At 44.3% G+C, this 17398-nt stretch overlaps 1 protein-coding gene across 1 annotated transcript in view; it reads right to left on the reverse strand.

Moving 5' to 3' along the window:
• LOC127582898 (catenin beta-1-like) overlaps positions 1-17056 on the reverse strand; it is a 55246-nt gene extending 38190 nt beyond the window's left edge. Inside the window, 1 exon segment of the mRNA XM_052038539.1 lies at positions 17002-17056. The gene's annotated coding sequence lies outside the window, so the exon portion shown is untranslated.
• Between the last annotated feature and the right edge of the window lie 342 nt (positions 17057-17398).

The following is a 17398-nucleotide window of genomic DNA, read 5'->3' on the forward strand; positions in this document are numbered from 1 at the left end:
ATATTCAATTTCTGGTTATTCAGCAAATCAAGGGACATGATGATAAAACAAGAAAATGGCACTGAGGTAAAAGATCAGCCATGACCATGAATGGCAGAGCGGGCTCAGAGGAACAGCTGGCCTTCTCCTCCTGCTAACGTTCTTCCGAGCCTGGGACCACTTATCATGGGAAGAACAGAGAGATGGAGGGGACATTGGTGAAATAGGGGTTTCTAATGAAGTGCATTTATTCATGGTCTGAATCCAGAAACCCCCTACTCAATAGCACTGCAGGAATACCTTCAACAATGAAGACTACAGTGGTTCGAGGCAGTAGCTCAACACCAAATCCAGGGACAACTAGGACAGTGCTGAAACTGGCCTTACTAATGGTCACACATTCCACAAAAAAATCATTTAGCTTCCACTGTCCTGGATTTTGAGACTTAAAATCCTGGTCTCAGTCTATTCCTGTAAATTACATCCTGCGGGAGCAACACTGAATCTTTCAAACTGTGCTTTTTGTAACCTTTAGAAATAACATTTATCACGTAACATTTAAAGCTCTTTTTTTGCTGCAGTTGTGACACAGATATTGCAAAAGTGACACGAACCCAACATTGGAAGCAAGATTTAATATCCAATTTTATCTCATCAAAATGAAAGGCAACCTCTGAGGAAATCTCAACCCAGGTTACATGTCAAGTAACTACCACAGCTCCACCGTCTGGGATTGACTATGGTAACAGAGACCCTGGTTAAGCAAAACCCTTGGAATCCAAAAAACTTGAAACTCCAGTTGCTTGTCATTTAGTCACTTATTGAGAGTTGAACTGGATAGGTCCTATTCAGGAGGTCAAAGTTGGCTGGAAGGTAAACTTATCAAAAAAATCTGTCTCTCCCCCCCCCAGCCCCGGTGTTGCGACCTGAGTTTAACTCCGGCCGCTGTCTGCAAGGAGTTTGTACGTTCTCCCCTTGTCTGCGTGGGTTTCCTCTGGGTGCTCTGGTTTCCTCCCACATTCCAAAGACGTACAGGCTAGGAAGTTGTGGGCGTGATATGTTGGTGCCAGAAGGGTGGCGACACTTGCAGGCTGCCCCCAGAACACTCGATGCAAAAAAGATGCATTTCACTGTGTTGCGATGTACACGTGACTAATAAAGAAATTTTTTTAAAAATCTTAAATTTGATGGTTATGTGGCCTTCCTAACTCAATGGTAGACTGTTGGACAAACATTGCTCACACACTCTACTGTACCATGAATTTCTACAAAGTCCTGTGAAAGGATTGTACAATGATACACAAACTGCAAGAACAAAGACACCTGTTAAAGGGGTGCTCAAAGATTGTAAGCCACTTGAAGCATCCCCTGTAGCACTCAGTTAGCTCCTGCCTTGAACAAAGTCCGATTGTTGTCATCAGCTTAGGTCAAGTCCAAATTACTGGAATTGGATATATAGGGTTAATCATCAAAAAACCCAACAGCGCAGCATCAGCACAAAGTGTACGGACTGCAGGCAGCACCAGTTTCTGTGACCAAGGCTGGGAGGTAAGGGAAAACTAATCTGTGGCTCAGAAATGATTAAGAGATGAAGTTCATTGTCATTCTGACAAAGCCCCATTCTTGTTTTGACTGCAAGAGGTTACAGTTCGGCTGACGCACTTCAAGTCAAGACAGGACAACCCAGCAGATTTACACAGCAGAACTTGTCGCCTCACCCAATCAACAGGAGGGTACGCCTCCAGCTGAGCAGCAATCCACAACTGATTAAATTATAAACAGGCAGCCTCCCACACGGCACCCTACACACATTCCGGGAGAGATTTCAGATTGAAGCTGTTAAACTGCATGGGGGTGGCTGAGCAGTTTCACTGAAAGGTGTGGGAAGACATCAGAAGAGTCTGGGGTCCGGTGGGTGTTGGTAAAGGAAGGGAGATGTAGAGTGGGTGAGGGAAGCAGACATGATAGAAACACAAATACACGAGAGCGGGGGCAGGGGCTTGGGTGGTGTGAAGGACATGGCGAAACGAACCAGGAAGGTGATAAACCAAGGTCACGATAATACTAAACAGCACTGGAGAAGGTTCAAAAATTTAAAGGGATTTCACAACAGAGGTTTTAGCCATCTTTAGACAAGAGTCTGTCTAGACCCTGCAGAAGTCTGAGGTGAAACAATACGTATATTTAAAATCACAGAAGGATTTGATAGGCTCAGGATGGAAACAATTCTAATTGTGGGGGAGATGATAGAAATATTAAACTCACCCCCAGTGGGAGGGGGTAAGGTGAGGAGTAGAGATGGATTGACAGGGAAAAATCAAGATGAATGCAGAGAAAGGAATGAAAAATTGTTGTAACAGGGTGAGAGGAGAGGTGGGAGCATGGCCCAGATGGCCTGTATCTGTGCTGCTAACTCTCTAAAATCACCAATGACACCCTCAGACACTTTCTAATAATGCCCAGTCACACACAGAAGACAGCAAACAGCATCGAAGATCTCGAGAACCAAACTCAAGGGTTTAGCGGCCAGAATTGAGATACAGAGCAGCCTTATGTCCCCATCCTAATACTACACACCATCTCACCCACATTAATAGCTGAGTCAGAGCAACAACTCTTAGTGACTTCGCTTAGCCTCAATGCAAAATGCCTCTGCTTCAAAAGGACAAATTGCACTGAGATTCCATCGCCCAGAGAATCTGCTTCAGGCACTCGGCAAAAGGGGGAAAATACAAGTTCGATTTTCATAAGTATTTGTTCAAACTGCCACTCACAATCATTTGTACATTGCCAAATGTAGAATCATCCCTGTAGAATCTCAAGTGAGCAACTGTTAGGATTATTCCTTGAAGAACAGCCACCTGATATAGGTTGATTAGTGCAGCCAATAATGGGGTTACTATAATAAATATTTTTTTTAAGTGTGCTCTCCTCCAATCATGAGCGACATGATATAAAAACTAGAAATGACTGGCATCCGTAACATTGCTCTACAAGTCAGTTAATTAATAAAAATGTGACAATTTTTGGTAAGTACATATAAAATGGCCCTGCTGCTAAAATACAGTCAGACTTTAGGAGAAATGTTAAGAAAAACAGAAGATGCTGGAAATCAGAAATAAAAAGAGAAGATTCTGGAAAAACTCAACAGATCAGGCAGCAACTGTAGAGAGAGAAACAGTTTTGAGGAAGAGTCACATTTCAGGTCTGAACATTCTGATGAAGAATTTCAGAGCAGAAATGTTAACTGTTTCTTTCCACAAATGCTGCCTGACCTGCTGAGTAACTCCAGCATTTTGGTTATTTTTTGAATATCTGAATTTTAAGCACTTCCTTGAACCTCTGAAAAAAATGATAGTTACCAAAAATAGTATTGGGATTAGGGTGAAGGCAGTGTCAGGGCACTTTGCTGGGTGGAGGGGTCTTCTGTCAAGTCACCCTATTGTCAATGGCTCATTTGTTCCCACTCACCTCAGTCCCCACTCCAGACACCTGACCCTAAAACCACGATTGACTAATCATACTGAGTCCAAGTGCCTCTTATAACCAATAGTGCAGCTCTCCCCGCTGGGCTACAGGGGCCAAGGCCAACTCCAACAGAATAATTCAGTGAAAGCCAGGGAGGAATTATACAAACAATGCAGAGAATGTAGGTTTAAAATCCAGCACAGGTGGCTGAAGGTTTCTCAAAAACTCAGTCACTTTGAAGCTAGATTGTTCACAGATAAATTGGTAAATTGGTTTATTATTGTCACATGTACTGAGGTACAGTGAAAACTTGTCTTGCATGCCATCCAGACCATTTCATTACAACGGTGCATTGAGGTAGTACAAGGGAAAACAATAACAGAATGCACAATAAAGTGTCTCAGTTACAGAGAAAGTGAAGTGCAGGCAGACAGTAAGGTGCAAGGCCATAACTAGCTTATGAGGTCAGGAGTCAATTTTATTGTACTAGGGGACCATCCAATAGTCTTATAACAGTGAGATAGAAGCTGTCCTTAACCTGGTGGTATGTGCTTTCAGGTTTTTGTATCTTCTGCCAGATAGGAGGAGGGAGAAGAGAGAATGTCCAGGATGGGTGGGTCTTTGATTACGTTGGCTGCTTTACTAAGGCAGCAAGAAGTGTAGACAGAGTCCATAGAAGGGAGGCTGATTTCCATGATGTGCAGAGCTGTGTCCACAACTCTCTGCAGTTTCTTGCAGACACGGGCAGAGCAGTTGCCGTACCAAGCTGTGATGCATCCAGATAGGATGCTTTCTATGGTACATCGATAAAAATTGGTAAGCATCAAAGGCAACATGCCAAATTTCTTTAGCTTCCTGAGGAAGTAATGGCACTGATGAGCTTTCTTAGCCATGGTATCAATATGGTTGGACCAGGACAGGCTATTGGTGATGTTCACTCCTAGGAACGTGAAGCTCTCAACCTAAGCACTGTTGATGTAAACAGGGGTGTGTGCACCGTTCTCCTTCCTGCAGTCAATGACCAGCTCTTTTGTTTTGCTGACTTTGAGGGAAAGGTTGTTGTCATGACACCATGTCACTGAGCTCTCCATCTCCTTCCTGTACTTTGACTCATTGTTATTTGAGATATGGCCCACTACAGATACCTGCAGGGATAGAAGCTGACAGCCACTCCAACATCTCATCACCAGAGCACAGATTGCACACCATCAAACGACCTCTGCCAATGCACCAGTGGTACGCTGAGCAGCAGATCTCTGCAGCCTTTGAACAGCGAGTGTGTTGGACATTTGCTGCTCACGCACTTAAAATAACCAAAGAGACGCAAGGGACATACCTCAGAGCAGCAAGTCTGGACTCAAAAGCAGATGTTTACAGTTTGAGTCACAATAACTAATGCATGAAAAGGAAAAAATCCATACCATTTAACCCACTTAAAATAGCTATACATCCTCAACTCGGAGATTATCTACAAGCCACAGATTCCAACACCCACAGGCACCATGATTTAGGGACTAGTCACCAGTATGCACCATATGGGCCTCAGATGGAATTGATATGGTCTAAAGGCAATAGAGAGACCAGTGAGCCCCCAAAAGTAAATTAACTGGGGGATATTATTCACAGGCAAATTGACAATTGTATGTATTACAGCTGGGTGATGAAGGACATGCAAAGAACAAAACTAGGACATTTTGTACTCATTACTCAATTATTGATGGGAGGGGGGAAAGAGATGGAATTTAGGGAGCAGCGACAGAGACAAATGAATGACGAATGAGCTACCACTACCCCGTGGTGGAACCAAACAATGCTGACGTAGAGTGTTGAAATCCATGGAAACATTAACAGCTCCAGAAATTCTCTCTCTCCCAGATGACAGATTCTAGTAATCATTCTGAACACTGCTAACCAGAGTAAACACCACTTCTGGGATATGTACCAGAACCCTACCCATCCCAAGGATCCAAACACCTCTGGAGAAGTATTAGATGGAGTGGCAATGAAGGAAAGGAGATATACTCCGAACTCCGGATGCAGCGTGATTTGAGGTGGTGTTCATCCATCTGCAGTGGGAAGGTTGTAGTTTAAGGAACTGGTGCCGTTCCGTGTGATGTTCATAATTGTGGGTTTATAATTTTCAACTTTTAACTCCTTGGTTTCTGGGACAATGCAGTTGATGGGTTCAGAGCATCACACTGTTTCATACAAACTCCAAAGTCCCAAATTTAAACACTGGACCAGGATGTGGGATCATTTTATCACTGGGCATGAAGGAGAATCTGCCACCCTCACGATTCCTCTTTAATAAATAAACCTACCCCGGCTTCTTGCCAGGGCACAGGCCTAACCTGTACTGCACCCACTGATCACAAGTGTTCTTATACTGCGTGTTTGTGGCTGTAATATTTACCCAGGCAGCCAGCAAACTCCAATGCACATCACCTGACATTGACCCAGAATCTGTTTTGCAGGACTTGACAAGGGCTGACAAATAACAACAGAACAGAATAGAACAGGATGGCTTACCCACCTCCCTCTCATCAGAGGTAAAATGATTCATCACCTTGGTCCTGCAGTTAAATTTGGGACCTTGGAGACTGCACGATCCAATGCGACATCCAGAAGTAAACCCACCAACTACCTTATCCCAGGAACTATGGGACTGAAAATTCCAAACCCTCAGAAATCACACCCATGCTGAAAATCATAGATAAAGAAATCATAAGCCAGAAGAATGAACAATACCTCAAATCACATGGCATCCTGAGTTGGAAATATATCCAGCGAGGCCCAGAACTCGAAAATGGGGGGAAAAGATCATTGCAGAGAGGAAGCAGAAATAACTGTCCCAGCAAGGGACATCCAGTCCTTCGGTCAGAGTCGCGCTGTCAGTCCAGATCCCACTCCGGAACAGAGTGGGAAATTCAGGATGACAAGTCCAGCATCGCTAAAAGGAGAAACACCAAGAGGCCCTTCAAATGGGTAGATGTACCAGGGGCTAGTATTTAGGCAACACTAAGTATCACTAAAACAAGATCTTTGCCACTTGTGAGAGACTTGCAATGCAAAAATTGGTTTCAGTGATCACTACATTACAGCAGAGACGACACTTCAGTAATATTTCACCAGCTGTGAAATGCCACCTTCATGGAGTTGTGAAAAATACCATTAAATTGAAGTTGAAGTACTCATCTGACAGGCCATAAAAAGGGTTTTAAGTCACCATTTGTTAGCTGCTGTATGTTATGGCTTCCCACATCACTATTTATCTTTGTGACATCTTGCCCGCCCTTGGATAGTTAAGGTCCAGAGATTTTCTCCTTTGTTACTCAGCTAAACAGATCCAGGCAACTTCCCTGATAGGCTGATCACAAGAGGCCTTGCAGGGTGAACAGTGAATGTTGACCTGACATACAAACACCAATAGAAACTCTGACAGAAGCTGAATGCCCACTTCACACACCATCCAGGCTGATGCTCCTAGAGCAGGACTAAGGGCATCAGATAGTGGTGTAGGAGAACAAGAGCTTACTGTCAGGAGCACAGTACTTAGGGAATGCCACACTGTAGGTGTGATGTTTTGGGAGGTAAGACTTTACACTGAGGATCCACCTTCCTTCTCAGCTGCATGCAAAAGAGTCCATGAACATCACTTCATGAAACAGGAATGTCCTCCTGGTGTCCTGATTAAAATTCATTCAACTATGAATAAAAGTTCTCCTCAACTAAAAAACACCAAAAAACAGATTAAGCAGTCATTCATTTTGTTTGTTGTCTAGGATCTCTCTGATTTTAAACCCAAAAGTGTCCAGGGAAAAAGCAACTATATAGAGTTCAGAAACAGATCAGCCACAATCTAGTAGGATGGCAGAACAGACATGATGGGCTGAATGGCCTTGTTTTGCTCAGACATTTCTCAGTAGCTGACTATTTAACAGTCACAATACATGTAAGCCAGTGGGTATGGTGCCCGAGGCCAGTGGATACTCTGTACTCACACAAGTATTTTATTCTTCCCTGTCCTGGGAGTCATATTCCCGCAGAGTGGGAACCCAAACACTGGGCAAAAGCTTTCACCTTCAGAGCACTAAAGGCATGAAAAATAAAATGGGTTATGTCAAGGACCCATCATTGCATTACACCAGCTCAAAGCCCGAAAGACAGTATGTTGCAGAACGAGGAGTTACCAAGTGACTGTAGCAGACCAAAGGATTTTAAAACAAAATTACAAGAGAACTCTAAAATGTTGATTGTAAACTTTTCAGTCATGAAGAATGATTGCCCAGCAGTGGAGGAATAAATAATCAGCAAGAGTGGCAGCTCCTTGTAAAGGGCACGGATGAACAACCAACTCTTAGCTAAGGAGCGACAGTGATTTGGAAATGCTGCTGGGGGAGAAACAGTTCCTTTTAGCAGAACAACAAAGCTGGAATTCAGAATCTCCAGCACATCCCAGATGCACATTCCTGGAATAGCACTCATCAGATGTAACTGGCAAACAAGAGGCCAAAGCTTCCCTCAGCCGAGCTGGGTCCAATACTGAAACACAGGGACACAGCTCCTGACAAATAAACAGCACTGAGACGGCAGATGGAGCCCAGTCAGTTAAGGCACACGACCCAGACACCCTGCTCAAGCCCACTGGAGTGGCCGATCCATAGGAGCATTAGCAGGAAGAGGAGGCCATTCAGCCCCGTCTTGCTCTGCCTTTTGATAGAATCATGGCTAATCCAACATTCCTCAAGTCACTTTCCTGCCCCTTGCCCTTAACTCCTTAGTGATTAGAAATCGATCCAGGAATCCGTAACCCAGCCATCAACGATCATCAAACCCCATGCAGTGAAGAGAAGCCAGACCAACCAAACAGACAATGGGGTGTAGCAACCCATTATTGAAGGGAAAGGGTCCTCAAAGGTAAATTTAGGAAGTGTGCATATTGATGGGTGGTAAGGGGGGAGAATTGGTTTGGATAGAGAAGTCAAAGAGGGTAAAGGGTATTGGTTTATTATTGTCACTTGTACCGAGGTACAGTGAAAAGCTTGTCTTACAAACTTATCGTACAGGTCAATTCATTACACAGTGCAGTTACATTGAGTTAGTACAGAGTGCATTGAAGTAGTACGGGCAAAAACAATAACAGTACAGAGTAAATTGTCACAGCTACAGAGAAAGTGCAGTGCAATAAGGTGCGAGGTCACAACAAGGTAGATCGTGAGGTCATAGTCCATCTCATTGTATAAGGGAACTGTTCAATAGTCTTATCACAGTGGGGTAGAAGCTGTCCTTAAGTCTGGTGGTACATGCCTTCAGTCTTCTGTATCTTCTACCCGATGGAAGAGGAGAGAAGAGAGAACATGCCAGGTGGGTGGGGTCTTTGATTACGCTGGCTGCTTCACCAAGACAGCAAGAGGTAAGGATAGAGTCCAAGGAGGGGAGGCTGGTGTCCGTAATGCGCTGGGCTGTGTCCACAACTCTCTGCAGTTTCTTGCGGTCCTGGGCAGAGCAGTTGCTGTACCAAGCCATGATACATCCAGATAGTGGGTCCAAACCAGGAAAGAGGCCTGGTTGGCTGGGGGAGTGGGGGGGTGGAAGGAGGTGGTGGTGGGGGGGGGGCCACAGTAAGCAGTCAAATGGAAGGGTCCAGACTAACGAGCCCTAGTCACCTGAACCACAGCCAGCTCCACCTCAGCACAGAGCCCCAGGAGCAGCAATTTCATTACATAATTTACACAGCTATCCCAGCCTCACCATTAACACCACTGCCTTTTGGACCATACACTCTCCATCCTACCAGAGACCATCCCCGTGCCACCCCTATTCCCCCCACCCCTCCCCCCTTTCTCTACAGCCCAAAACTGGTTTCATTTCTATCTGGTCTCAACTCTGATGAAGCACAGACCTTGCGAATGTTTCCAGCATTTTGTGTCTTAAGATTTCCCATTTTTGGCTTTTGGCTTCCCTCAGTCACCGTACAGTGCTCGTCTCTGGTTGATTGCCCTCACATGGGCTAGGGTAGGATTAGTGTAAAATGGATGCTGTATAGTCAATAAGCCAAAGTTTTCAACTCTATGACTCTCCCCTGTCACCCAATATACTCACAGCAATCGGTGTTGTATGAGAAATTCCAACAGCCAGAAGAGAACTGACTGATTGATATCACAAACCCACTCCAACACTGTGGATCCGGTGCTGCGACGTGACGATGGGCTCCAGAATCTGGGTCAGTCTATCTGGAGATGCTCTCCTTCTCATGGGACAGGCTGAGCCAAGCTATTTCTGTACATTTTTAAAAATTGATATTATTCAAATTGTGTAGACATAACAATAGCTGACAAAGGATTGAGAGACCCTGAAATATTCACCAAGGCATGTGGCCCGATTGGTTTTGACATCTCTAGTTTTGATAATGAAATATTCAGTTACATTCAACACAATGTGCATCACAAGCACATCAGACCCTCCTCCCTGCAATTCTTACTGAACACCCTGATGTTTGGTTGGGGTACGGACTCCTTTGTGCCAGATATGCTTCATCCCAATAACATTAGGGGATAAAGTCACAGTGAAAATAAGACGAAGTACAATAAGGGAGGGAACTGATCCTACACGTTCCTCAGCCCTCAGACTACACCATCCCTCAAAAACAAAGCATAGGGAGAGGGAAGCAGAGCTTGTTGCCCTCTTCTGACTTACCAAAGCTGACTAATCTAAGTGCGAGCCAAACATCTCAGCTTCCTGCTCCAGCCCAACCACAACACTGAGCAATCAGGTGATTCAAAGTTCATCAGGATAAGGAGATAAAAGTACTGGGATGTTGAGTGTTAGTGTTATTTACAGAAACAGCCCTTTGCAGGATCAGGGGTGGGAAGGCTAAACATTTCTGCATAGTTGGTAGTCATTTGGCCCCTTGAACACTTGGCAAGAGCGATGCAGAATTAATCCCCTACACACAAACCAACACCAACCCACCCCAAATCGCATCCCTCCCTCCCCCACACAAAAAAACCCCAGACCCATAATTTGCCCCTCTGCCCAGACACACCTATCACCAGAGTCCTGCATTGTGCGCCCTGGTTCCAAATAATTATCTACATTTTCCCTTAAAAGATGCAAAGTCCCTTTATTACCCATATGAGCCAAGCATTCCAGACACCAACCATCATCAAGACGTTTCCCTTAACTGCTGAGAGTTTTTAAAACAACAGAAACCCATTCATTTCCTGATTTTTGAAAATCTCAAAGCCTCCTCAACCTTCACAGCTGTCCCATTTCAGGCCCCCCACCCCCCACCATTCCATTCTGTGTCTGGTGAAGCTACATTGGATGCTTTTAAGAGTCCTCATTTATAACTGAGAAGCCAGGACTACAGACTGCCCTCCTGGGCATTTCACTGCATTTTCTGCTCCACAGGATGACATTCAGTTGAATCCCATTCACACCGTGCATCTGCTGGTTCCTACAGAGACCCTCAGTATTATTCTGCTCTTTCAGCAAACCAAACTCCTGGTCCCCTGTCCCAGGCACATGGACCAGATCTGGTTTGACAACACTGTGGGGAGCCATTAAAACATTCAGTACATTTAAATCTACTATACAAATGCATTGGCTGTTGCTGATAGGCGAGGTTAGGAAGTTTAGTTAGGCTGCCTTCCCCTTTCTAAGCCTGAAAAACAGTGAATAGCAGTAAGTAGGAGGGAGGGTCATTGCTTGCTTTGCCAATGGAGCCATGTCGAAGGGCATGACAATTGAGAAGAGCCTGGCCCAAGCAGCACAATATGAACAACTGCACCAATTCTCCACAGCCCAGAGCATGAGCTGTTGCCAGCTCCAACTCTTAAATGGTTTTATAATCACTGTGGGGGTGGATGTGTAACGTTATCTGTGTGCAGAACTTTTGCAGACCCACTTTGCAGGTTTTTTTCGCCCCACTGACAGCTTGCAGTGAAATAAATCGGGAAATGATTAGGCAGGCAGGCAGGAACAGCTGAGCAGTGAGGGCCAGTTAGGCTCCACATTCCCGGCATTCCACTGGGCTGCACACTTCAGCACAGCAAGAGGGAGTAATGGGATCATCAATTCATTGAACAAACCCAGAGCAGAGGTGTGGGGCAGGGTATTTTTAAAGCTCTGTAGATGGTCACATTGTTGATTGTCCTTAAATATGGTGAAAGAACAAGAAAGGTTTGCATTTCTGCATGCCTTTCATTCCAAAGGCTCTACAACCTCTAAGCTTCCAATCTGCTTTACAGCCAACTAAAAGATAATCATTGTATTATAGGAAGCCCAATGGCTAATCTGTGCACAGCAAGATCCCACAAATAGTAGCCTGATAGTGACCAGATAATTAAGGTTCTACTTAAATGCAACATTGCAGGTTCTGGGGATGGGGATTATTTCTGAAGTTATTGGATGCCCCTTGTGATGGGGTCTCTAGCCTTCCTCTTGGCTGCTCCCAGTGCTTGCTACTTGCTTGCCCAATCCAAGACTCAACCATTTTTGAAGTAGACCCCACAAACAAACCAATCACAATCCCTTGGCTGGAGAAGTGAACTGCAATGCACCAGGAGAGGTATATGGTAAGAACTGATGGTTGTACAATGCGAGTATAAAAAGGTGTTTATGTAGTGCAAGCTTTTTCCACCTAAACAAAATTATGCTGCTTTCTGAAAATTCCATAATAAATGGAAATATTAATTTCTCACATTTTAGGCAGGGCCTTGAAACTAAACAAAGGCCAAAAACAGGAACAATTCCCTTCAAAATTCCCAGGAGCTCTTTTCACACCCACCCAGAGGACAGATAGTTCCTTGGTTTAACATCTCATTCAAAAGACAGCACCTGAGACCACACAAGATTCCCTCAGCACAACACTAGAATGCCAACTTAAATCGTGATTCTCTTTGGAAAGAAGTTCGTACCCCAGATCTTCAAAACAGTGAGCTCCCTACAACCCAGCACAAAGATCCCAGCCCTTGTGAGGAGGAAGACTGAGAAAAGAGCAGCTTTACATGGACTGTTTACTTTTGGTGACTGCATTGTGATCCTTAAATCACACGTGACTCCATGGAAACAACCCAGCACACCCTGAAGGCCAGCTGCTAACATTCCAGTCCAAACTGCTAAAAGATATGGAACACATCTTAATCCAGAAATAAAAATGTCAGCACAAACTGCTGAATGAGCAACAGCATCAACAAGCATCACAAAACACCAAATAACTTCAAAAACACTCCTAATAAACACATTGTCACCCCGAGCTGCTGCACTCAGTACATTTCCTCAGTCACCCGTTAATTCACACTGACTTACAGAGCAGCCAGCGACAGGGAAAAAAATTAAATGTCTTAACTTTAGTAAAATAGATTTACAGCCAATGAAGTCCTATCAGGAAAGTCCCAGGAGGATTAACAGCTCTACTTAAAAGCACAAATCTCCTCTAGTACCAATTTTCACATTCAATCAGCCCTGGTTTACAGACACAAGCCCACTTTGTGTTTCATTCCTGTATTCAGATTTGTAGCTTTTAAATAATGAAAATCACTCAACCTCTGCTCCAGCATCTTCCCAAGCAAGGTGGCTCCTCCAGAGAACCAGGGTGGCATTCTTCATCCTTCTTGTGTGGCAAGTTTGTAAGCTGAGTGGGCCACCTGTGGAGACACTCCAATATTCCTCATTACCCCCTTAATCAGCAAGGATTCAGAAAGGAAATCAGCTGGGGCCAGTGATGGGTTAGGAGCAGCCATTCAAGCCCATCGGGTCCACTTCTCAGCTCTCAGTTGATAGCCCTGTACATTATGGGCTCTGGTAACACAGGACATGGGCTTCTGCCTACACCACCCAGTAATTGGTTTATTATTGTCACATGTACCGAAATACAGTGAAAAACTTTTGCTTGCGTGCCATCCAGACAGATCATTCCATAAGTATGTCACAGTAATACAAAAGGAAAATAAAACACAATACAGGATATAGTGTCACAGTTACAGAGAAACTGCAGTGCAGGTAGACAGTGAATTATAGATCTCTACCATTCTACCAATTACCTTAAACCTATCTGTTCTCGATTCTCAATTTTTATATCCCTCAATGTAACCTCCCTCACCCTCCTTTATTCCAAAGGTAAACAATCCTAGCCTGAAGAATCATCTCTCCTTTGTACCCTCTCCAGTGCAATCACATTCCTTCTGTTCAACCTCTAGGCTTGATTATAGCGATGTTCCCCGACTCATTTTCCACCCTCCATTAATGTGTTCACCAAGACCTGATCATATCCTAACTTGCTCCATGTCCTTAACTCATCTTGACCTCGACACTCCAGTCCTATATCCCTCCAGATCTCAGACTCCATCAGTCTGGCCTCTTATTCAATACAAGCAGGGAACTATAGGCTAGTGAGTTGAATATTTACTGTTGGCAAGATGCTAGAGTCAATAAGCAAAAAAGAAATAACTAAACATTTAAGAAATCTTAATATAATCAAACAAAGTGAACACAACTTCATGAAAGGCACATCATGTTTAACAAATTTACTCAAGTTCTTTGAGGATGGAACAGAGTAGAAGGGAACATGTAGCTCTATTTCCAAAAGGCATACAACGAGGTGCCACATAAAAGGCTGGTGCATAAGTTAAGAGCTCATGGTATTGGAGGAAGTGCATTAACATGGATTAAAAACTGGTTATATCAAAAGAAGACAGAGCTGGAAAATGGGTCTTTTTCAAATTGGAGGCCATTAGTGGAGTACTCCGTGATCAGTTCTTGGCTCTCATTAATTTTTTATTTATGTTAATGATCTGGATGGGGCAGAATATGAGGATCCAAGTTTGCTGATGGCATGAAAATGGGTGGGAGGCAAACTGTGATGAGGATATTGTGACTCTACAATGGGATATACATAGGTTGAGTGACTAGGCAAAACCTTGGCATGTATGCAGAAGTGTGAATGTCATGCACCAGCAAGAGGAATCAAAAGGCAGATTATTATTTAAATGAAAAACACAATGATGCTGGAGGAACTCAACAGGCCAGGCAGCATCTGTGGAGAAAAGCAGGCAGTCAACATTTCGGGTCAGGACCTTTCTTCAGGACAAGATGTTAGCTGGCAGGTCCAATAAATAGTTAAGATGGCAAATGGCATATTGCACTTTACTGCAAAAGGGAGTGAAGTTTAGAAATAGGGAAGTTTAGTTCCAGTTATACAGGGTGTTGTAGAGGCCACAGTTTTGGTCCCTTTACCTAAAAAAAGGATGCAGCAGCATCGGAGGCAGTTCAAAGGAGAGTCACCAGGGTGACTCCTAGGATGAGAGGTTTGTCCTATCAAGAGAGGCTAAACTAGTTGGGTCTGTAATCTTTGGAGTTTAGAAGAATGAGGGGTGATCTCTTTGGACATAAACGATCCCAAGGACACATTGCAGATCAGATGTTGAGATCTTATCACTAGTGGGAGACACTCCAACAAGGGCACAGTTTGAAACAAGGAGGTCATTTAAATTTCTTCTTTCAGAGGGTGGTGAATCTCTGGAACTCTGCCCCAGACAGTTGTGGAGGCCAGATCACGAGAAGCATTTCAAAATGGAGGTGGATAATTTTTCAAAAGATTGAGGGCTATGGGAGTCTGGCACCAAGGAGGGTAGGAAAGGAGAAAGGATCATACATTGGTGGGGCAGGCTTGAGGGGCCAGCTGGCGGCTACTGCCAATTCAGGATATTCAATTGCTCCACATTGACAGCTGAGCCTTCGACTACCTGAACGCAAACTGTCAATCTTTCCCTTAACTTCTTCCCCTCATTCTTCCCTTTAAAATATTCCTTACACCTCTTTAGCAAGCTTTTGGTCACCTGTCCAAATATTTTGCTTGCTGATGCTTCTGTGAATGCCTTGGTTAGGGAGTGGAGGTAGTTACCATGTTAGGGAGACTAGTGAATTACAAGTCAACGTTGGGAGGGAATTTGAAGGGCCGTCAGATGCTCCCATTACCCCATCCACACCGATGCTCATTAGCCTCAAGTCTAGACATTCAAGAGCTGGTTAAGGATCTTTAACACAGGTCACATGGAGAGAACAGTAAGATGCAGGATGCTGAAAGGTTGCTGCTTAGAATACTAATGCTGTGCCTACCCCAATCAAATCTTGACACTTCAATCAATGACGAAGACATAGGACTATTTATCAATCTCCTTCTAAATCATCTCCAGACTATCAGCATCTCCGGATGGGATGCCTGCCCATGGAATCATGTGAGATTGGTAGATCACACCCTTCAACTGGAGTTCTCCTGATCGTGTGACACTGTTTTTAGTTACAGCACATGCTCATCCTCAGAAACTTCACATTAATCCCAAATCAGCAGCTCCATTAAAGGGCAGCTGAAACCAGAAAGGATGGCGGGCACTGTATCCAGAGGAATGGAGCACACATCCCAGAGGTTTAGAGCTTGTGCTGAGTGCTGGCCTTCCATACCCACTGCACTGGGTACAATCCTGGGCAAAGTGTCAAGGGATCACCCAGATACTTGAAGTCACACAGCTCATTAACCAGTCCAGTTAAATACTTGCACAGCTTCATCCCACTTTGCTTCTTTTCTATTGACATTCTTACTGCAGTATCACTGCCAAAATCTCCAATCAACCACAATCTGTTGGGTCACAATTTCCACTGCTGTTAGTGTGAAGAAGGGCATTCTCAATTTCAACTGCCAACAGCATGACTCTAACTTTAAGAAATCAAAGGGTACGGAGATTATTGAAGGACCCGATTTATTGCCTAAACCAATACAATCCTTCTGATAAAAGATGCTCCCACCACGCTGCTGGGTTGGGAGTTCCAGGATTTAGACCCAGCGATACGGAAGGAATGCCATTTGGGGTGACGTGCACCCTGTTGAACTCAGCACCAAGATATTTAAATCAGCATAAATTTGACAACAAGAGAATAGCCTCCAACAGAGAGGAAAAGAGTCAGCTCAGTGTGAACTATTCAGCAATGGGAGAGAAATGAAGGACAAACATCAGAGCTGGACAAATATCCGTACAGGAGGAATTCAGTGGAGGGAACAAAATGCCAGGTGGTACCTGTTAGATGGGAGGAACCACAGGACTTTTTCCAAGTCCATACAATCCCATGAATAACTGTCTAGGGTGCATCCCACTCCAAACACTTGAACACAGAGTGCTGCACTGTTGGACATGCTATTTTTCAGAGGAGTTATCAAGCCAAGGCCCTGCCGACTCTTGCAGATGGATGTTAAGATCCCACAACACTACTCTGCATCAAAGCAGGGAAATTACCCCTGTGGCCTGGTGAATATTTAACTTTCAACTAATAACGTTTAAATCCAAACACTGTAGTTAGCGCATTGCTGGCCGTGCATGCATTGACTGCTGCCTTATGAGACGGACCACAATTCAAAGCACTGTTCACAACCAGTGAAGGACCTGTATAAATACAAGTTGTTTGTTCTTTATAATTTACACCTGGAGTTACATAGCAGCAGATCACACCAGGAGTGAGCAGAGACTTATTTCACTCGGCTAGCAAACGCCATTAACCTACCCGGCTGCAGCTGGGACAGCTACCAGGCTTCAAACTTTCCCCGGAGATCCTAGTCAGAAATAAAATCACAGATTACAACTTGTGAAGCAGCTGCAAATTTACTTCCCTGTTGTGTGACACTGGAAGGCAGCAAAACCGATTCCACACAACCTTGGAAGCTGCACGCTATCCCACAGCCACATCTGCCAAACTTTTGTGATTGTGGTGACGTGAGGTACCTCAGTAGTTCTGCTTCTCATTTCAGGACTCAGCAGCTGAACTCTGGCTTCCTCTCCATTACAGCAAAACAATCAGCGGCACTCAGCCGATTCGTGCTCCAGCCTTTGTGGCGCAGTCAACAAAATCTTGCCATTAACCCTTGCATGATCACAAACTCCCCACGAAAATTTAAAGTGCT

Source organism: Pristis pectinata, chromosome 25, assembly GCF_009764475.1.
Source record: "Pristis pectinata isolate sPriPec2 chromosome 25, sPriPec2.1.pri, whole genome shotgun sequence".
In the NCBI taxonomy this organism is placed as follows: domain Eukaryota; kingdom Metazoa; phylum Chordata; class Chondrichthyes; order Rhinopristiformes; family Pristidae; genus Pristis; species Pristis pectinata.